Source organism: Peromyscus maniculatus, chromosome 7, assembly GCF_049852395.1.
Source record: "Peromyscus maniculatus bairdii isolate BWxNUB_F1_BW_parent chromosome 7, HU_Pman_BW_mat_3.1, whole genome shotgun sequence".
NCBI lineage: Eukaryota > Metazoa > Chordata > Mammalia > Rodentia > Cricetidae > Peromyscus > Peromyscus maniculatus.
In genome coordinates, this window is record NC_134858.1 from 105,401,332 (window position 1) to 105,408,294 (window position 6,963).

Genomic DNA, 6,963 nt, shown 5'->3' on the forward strand with positions numbered 1-6,963 from the left:
TGGTGGCACACACCTTTAATCCCAGTACTTGGGAATCACATGCCTTTAATCCCAGCATTTGAGATCTCACACCTTTAATCGCAGTATTTGGGAAACACGTACACAATTAATCCCAGCACTAGGAAGGAAGTGATAGGTGGGCAGATAAGGTGGGAGGAGACAGGAACTGAGACTTTTCAGGCTGAGGAGTCCTAGAGGTGAGAGGTGGCTGTGGCTGTTCCTTTGTCTCTCTGATCTTTCAGCATTTACCCCAATTTCCGGCTCCAGGTTTTTTATTAAAAGACAATTTAAGCCTTTTAATGGTCTTTTAATAAAAAGACCTCCATTAAGCCACGGGTGGTGGTGGCACACGCCTTTAATCCCAGCACTCAGGAGGCAGAGCCAGGCGGATCTCTGTGAGTTCAAGGCCAGCTTGGGCTATAGAGTGTGTTCCAGGACAGGCATCAAAACTACACAGAGAAACCCTGTCTCAAAAAAAAAAAAAAAAGACCATTTAAACTTCATGTTACAGGAGGCTTTACTGGGTGGTCGATGCTGAGTTATCACATGCCATTTGATCCCCACACACTCTTATAAAATAGGAACTATCCACTAGCGCCAGAATGAGACAGGATGTGCTCAAAACCTATTACTAAGAAAGGCAGAGTAGAATTTGAATGCAGGATTGTGGTAACCTTTCTGGGGCTGTTCGGTGAATATTGGTGAGTGTGGGTAATCCTGAGGGTTGGGATGGGCAGCCCCAGCATCCGTCAGCAATGTCAGCATTGTACCAAGACACACTCTGAGGTCCAGAGAATGAATGACTTCCCATCTAATAGGGGTTCATCTGTGTGGCCTCCTTACTGTTGGGAAGATGAGCCAGGACATACCAGTGGCCAGCTGAGGAATAGGACTAGGGAACGGCTGTGGTCACAGGTGACTAAGTCAGGCTCACCTTGCTTGGCTGTACCGCTACAGAGAGACAGGGAGGGGCAGAATGGAAAGAAATTTTATTGTTGTTTGGTTGGTTGCTTTTATTTGTTTGCTTTGAGACAGAATCTCATACTGTAGCCCAGGCTGGCCTCAAGCCTGAAGCAATCCCCCTGCCTCAGCTTCCTGAGTACTGGATTTGGAGGAGTAAGCCACCATGCCCAGCTTGGAAAGGAACTTTTACTGAGCATGGGCAAGGCCACATTGAATCCCTAAAGCCATCCTGTTTCGGAGGAGCAGACTCAGGCTCAACTCGAGGCAATGACCAATCCTGCCCATTCCTGGCAATCCCAGACTTCTCTGGCACCTGCCAGAACTATTCTTCCCCAAGTAAGGACTTTAGTAGGTGCCCGGCCAGAGAATCATCTGCACCGCTTTGTAAGAGGTGTAAGAGGCCTGTGGCTAGAGTCTTTGGAGCAGAAACATCGCTTACTAGAGATGCTAGCTCTCCTCCATGCCTAGCCCTCAAGGTGTGGGGGGTATGGGGGACTCCCAATTTGGAGCAGGTAGTGTGACAATCTACTAACTGCCTCAAGGAAGGAAATGATGCACGTCTGGACCCAACTTGGCCTCTGCTAAACGCATCCTAGGCGCTCATGCACTCTTCATCCTAAACATGTGGACTTCAAAGGCGGCGCTGGAGGAAGCGAGGCCTCACTTAATGGCATCGCAGGCAGAACTGAAGAATTCAGAGACTACTGGTATGGTTGCCTCCTAGTATACCTGCTACCGGCTCCCACAGCACTCCCAGACGCCTGGAGGCTCCCGGTTCTACCTCCTTGTTAACCTAAGGATGTGTGCCCCACTATTCCGGTGTCCCAGACTTTGACCCCCTGCGGAAACCGGGCAGCAATGCTGGAGCTTGCTGCTGCGGAGGGCAGCACCACCTGGACCGACGCACATGCGCGGAGCAGCCGCCCGGCCCTGCCGCAGCAGCCCGTGCCCCCCGCCGCCTGTGCACGGAACGCGCGAGCAAAGCAAACAAAGACGTATTGGTTTCTGCTCTATTAGAGGCGCAGGAGGGGGGAAATCAATGTTTAGTAAATGGGAAAAGAGAAAATCGTTCAGGAAAGACAGTCTATTTCCAAGCCGGGGAGAGGTTCGTAAACAGCACAGGCCATTGCCGAGGAAGCACGGCGAGCCATAAAACTCCCCCGAGCGGAGGAATGTTCACTTAGCGAGGCTGGGCAGGGTGCAAGCGCTAACCCGGGTGCGGTGACACTGGACGCCCGGGACTCCTCCCCTAGGCAGAGATGGAGGAAAGGGCCTGCCTTATTAGTGCATAGCCCCACCTGGGCACCTCGCATGGACTACACGGCTTCCCCTGAATCCCTTTCTCTTCCCGCCGTTGCTTACTATGTATCCCCCATTAGTGGAGGAGCGACACCCTTTCTCTGGCCTCCTTTACCAGCCTCACCTCAAAGCTCAAGCCGTCCTGACTTCTTGAACTTGGCTGTGCTTGGGAGGGTCAAGTTTGCTTTCCAGAGTTTAAGCTGGACCTTAACCCTGTGGCGTTCTCCAAGCTAAGAAGGGAAGGAATGGTGACCTAGGGTCCGGCCTATACAAAAGCCAAGGTCTTTGGAAAGTGACCCAGGCTGTAAGGGAATGACTTTGGGCGGGGATGGGGAAACGTTGCTAGAGAAAAGGAGGGCTGAAAAAGAAGAGGCTCGGATTGGAGAAATGAATAGAAGTGGGAGCAGGCATTTTGGTAGTTGAAGGTACCTCAGCCCACCCTTGGCCAGGCTTCAGTAACTCCGAAGTGTCCAGAAAAGCATGCAGCACCAGAGAGGGATGATGTGTATCTAAGGGAGGCTGCAGATATGAGGTGAAGCCAGAGCATGTCCCGTTGGACCTCTGAGGCTAGAACGGATGTTGGCATCCTACAATAGCTAGGACTCTGCTCCTTCCATCCCCACTGGACTTGGTGGCTGGCATTCCCTTGCGCTAGAGAGGGAGGCTCAGCAGCAAGCACGAGACAGAGCCTTTGTCCTCTCCATTCATCAAGGAGCAGCAGGCCGCGCCGAGAAGTATTGGATTTTAGCTTAAGATGGATGGCACGACTGGAGTCTCCTTTACAAATGAATTATATTTTGTTTACCATTTGTGTGTGCGTATTTGTGTGTGCACACCACGTGGGGGTATGCGTTTCTGGTCTATTCTGGTGAGGGGCATGCTCCTACAGGAAGACACAAGTACTTAGGGATAGGAACTCAGAATGGAAGTAGCAGTAAGGATCTAGGAGCTTTTGCAAATAATAATAATAATAATAATAATAATAATAATAATAATAATAGACAAGGAAAATATCCTCATGGGTGGGGATTAAGGAGGAGGATTTAGAGGACAGCCCTTTTACTATAATTGTTGTCACAGGACCCACTCTGAACCAGGTCCCTTCCAAGTGAGCCTACTCAGGACACTGTGTAAGACCAGGACTGTTATATCCATTTCCTGAGGAAATGGAGACTCAGAGAGGTGAGGTGACTTGTCTGAGGTCACACAGGAGGCTGAAGCCCAGTGGGAGCTGGAAATGATTTTGCTATGGGGAGATGGTAGGAAGAGGGAGGAGAAAAGCAGAGGAGAGAGCCCAGAGGAAGGAGGTAATTGGGGAGGGCAGGGAGGGAGGAGACTGAGGGATTAGGGGAGACTGGTACTCCCCAAAACAGACAACTGAGATCTTTTTTGCTCTGGAAAAGAAAAGAGGTTGAAGCCAGTAGTGATGCCACACGCCTTTAATCCCAGCACTCCAGAAACAGACTGGTGGATCTCTGTGAGTTCGAGGCCAGCCTGTTCCACGACAGCCATGGCTACAAAGAGAGAACATGAAAAGAGAGAGAGAGAGAGACTGGAGAGGGAATGGAACCAGGCAAGTAATCTAGGTAGGAGGTTCTCCTCAGAAGAAGCAGGAGATTCTTATCTCTCTCTAGGATGTTGCATCCCATCTCCCACCAAGGCAACTGCTTGCATTTCACTGCTGTGGCCTCTGCTCTTTATCTGCACAGCAATACATCTGCTCTGGGTCACAAAGAAGTGGTAGACTTTTGGGCCTCTCTGGGCTCTGACCTTCTTTTGGCAATATGGACAGGTTTGTGGGTACATGGAATCTTCGAGGGAGGTCAGTGGGGACCAAAAGAGCAAAATATGGGTTCTAAAAACTGAGCCCATGGGGTAGAAAGTGCATACTGGATAAGGTAGGTGATGTATCTCAAGAATCTGCTAGGTTGGCCAAGGTCTAGATGATAGAGTGATGTAGATATAAGCAGTTTATTGGGGTAGGGCCAGACAGTGTCTGTCACCCAATATAATGGAGCATGAATAGAAGAGAGGTCCCTAAGCTTCGGGTCTTAAATTCCCACCCCCTCTCAGAGCCCATGGGAGTGCATCCTGGCCCCTCTACCCAGGGGAGATATAAAGAAAATGGCTTCACTTCAGCTAGGGCAAACAGAGATGGCGCTGGTGATGAGCGCGCTTCAGGGTGAAAGCCAGCAGCATGGGCCTTGGGCTGGTGAGGGCTCAGAGCAAGAGTGGGTTGTGAGGCACAGGCTGAGCTGAGGGAAACTGAGGAAAGAGGACCAAGAGAAAGGTCACCCTGGGGTCAAACCACAGACATCTCAAGAACGCTAGTGATATATGGATCTGTCAGAGTATCCATACATCTGGAGGGGCTTTCTTGTTCAGTGCCGGTGGGGCCCCTGAGGAGCCACCCACCCTAAGAGGTTCCTGGGTCCCCAAACTGTCCTCTAGTATGGATATCCAGGGAGGGTGAGGGCGAAGTGCAGGGTCAGGAAAACACAGGTGCTGAGAGGAGACCAGGATAAAACCTCAGTCAAGTGCAACGCATCGTGGAGAGTCAAGGAAGGCCAATCACAGAGCAACAGAGCAGGAAGGCAACAGGAACTCCTGGGACCAGAGGGTGCTTCTCTCACCGGTAGAGGTATGTACCTTCAGCAGAGGAGGTGCTCCCAGGCAAGGAGATCAGGTCACAGCACCCCTGAACCTGCTTGCTGACGGGTGAGCAGCTGTCCAAGTCTGGCCTACACCAAGGCCCATCCAACCAACCCACTCCAGGGACTCATCTTGCCATGGTTTAAGGTCAGTCGGGACTGGGCAGAGGACTGTGGGGCTGAGAGCTGTTAGGTGAGCGAGGCAAGGGGCTGCAGGTTAGAAGGGCGGTGATGTTCAGGCAGGTCTCCTGGACCTTGTCATAAGATGTACTTGCCTCTGGGGACCTTGCTTCTTCTCTGACAAGAACCAGCTCAGACCCTGTCCAGCTGCACAGTCATTGCAGTGCCCAGTTCATCTGTCAATCATGGGAAGCTCCTATGGATACCTCTTTTGTGATCACCTTCAAAACCAGAAGGGAGATAGGGTTAGTCTAGAGCCCCTGCATTCCCCACGACTGTGGTGGCTGAGTGAGGGACTCTGAGTCCCTAGATAGAGGTAGGATGTCCTTCTAGAGCATTTTTCTCATAGAAGAAACGTGAGTCTCCTGATTTGAGTCTCCAGAACCTCAAGAACAGTGATTCTCAACATGAGGGTCATGACTTCTTTAGCAAACCTCTATCTCCAAAAATATTTACATTACAATTCATAACAGTAGCAAAGTTACAGTTATGAAGTAGCAATAAAAATAATTTTATGGTTGGAAGTCACCAAAACATGAGGTATTAAATTGTCACAGCATTAGGGAGGTTGAGAATCAATGCACTAGAAAGACAGGTGTAACCTCAAATTTGCCTGATCCCTCCAAGGAGCCCAGGCTGTATGTGATGATAGGGATGCTTTCTGCCACTCTGTCTGTTACCAAAGCAACCCACTGAGTGACTCTACAAGCCCATTGGATGTAATGCCCTCATGCTCTCAAGCATAGGTCCAGGTACATGGTTGCTTACTACCTAGCTTTGACCTTAAGGCACTGCAGGTCTGAGGACATTATTTCCTAATGGAAATGCCACCGCCAAAGGACAGCCTCTATCTGCCCTGCCGTCAAAGCTTCAATCTATCGGTTTGTCTCTTCATCCTTTGTGCCTTATTGACACTGTCTGGGCAGGATCCTCATCTTTCAGTGGGAGAAGACATAAAGAGGATGAAGGCCTTTCCGCTCGGCTGTTCTCCTGCAAAGGAGGCAGCCATGGTGCCCAACTGGAATGGCATGATCCTGAAGCCCCCTTCCACAAGGATTGACAGCAGCGAGTGGACACTTGCTTCAACCAGCCAGCACGCAAGATCCACAGACGCAAGGTCCAGCAAGCGAAAGCGCGCTGCATTGCTCCTTGCCCCACGTCCAGTCCCATCGGGCCCATAGTGAGGTGCCCTACAGTGAGGTACCACACCAAGGTTTGAGCCGGCAGGGGCTTCAGCCTGGAAGAACTCAGGCTGGCTGGTATCCATAAGAAAGTGGCTCGCACCATCGGCATCTCTGTGGACCCAAGGAGGCGAAATAAATCTACTGAATCACTACAGGCCAATGTGCAGCGCCTGAAGGAGTACCACTCCAAGCTCATACTCTTCCCCAGGAAGCCTTCTGCTCCAAAGAAGGGAGTTAGTTCTGCTGAAGAACTTAAATTGGCCACCCAGCTCACAGGACCTGTGATGCCCATCCGGAATGTCTACAAAAAGGAGAAAGCCAGGGTCATCACAGAGGAGGAGAAGAACTTCAAGGCCTTTGCCAGTCTTCGCATGGTGCGGGCCAATGCCCGGCTCATTGGCATCTGAGCAAAGAGGGCAAAGGAAGCTGCAGAGCAAGATGTTGAAAAGAAAAAGTGATGTGCTGTTGGAGTATTGCAATAAGTTTTCCATAAAGCAAAGACAGAGAGAGAGAATGAAGAACCGGAATGGATTGCGGAGCGTCCCTGGACAAGGGGAACTTTTTATGATGGGGCCCTCACTCGGGAACACAGACCCAGGCAGAGAAGAAGGGAGAGAGTCCCGCTGCCTGTGAGGTAGGGGTGGAGGGGAAGAAACCAGATGGGCTTCCCAATTGGGCAATGACCA

At 50.8% G+C, this 6,963-nt stretch overlaps 1 pseudogene; it reads left to right on the forward strand.

Annotated features, from left to right (window-relative positions):
• The first annotated feature begins 6,100 nt into the window (after positions 1-6,100).
• LOC102907837 (large ribosomal subunit protein eL13 pseudogene) lies at positions 6,101-6,740 on the forward strand (annotated as a pseudogene).
• Positions 6,741-6,963: the final 223 nt, after the last annotated feature.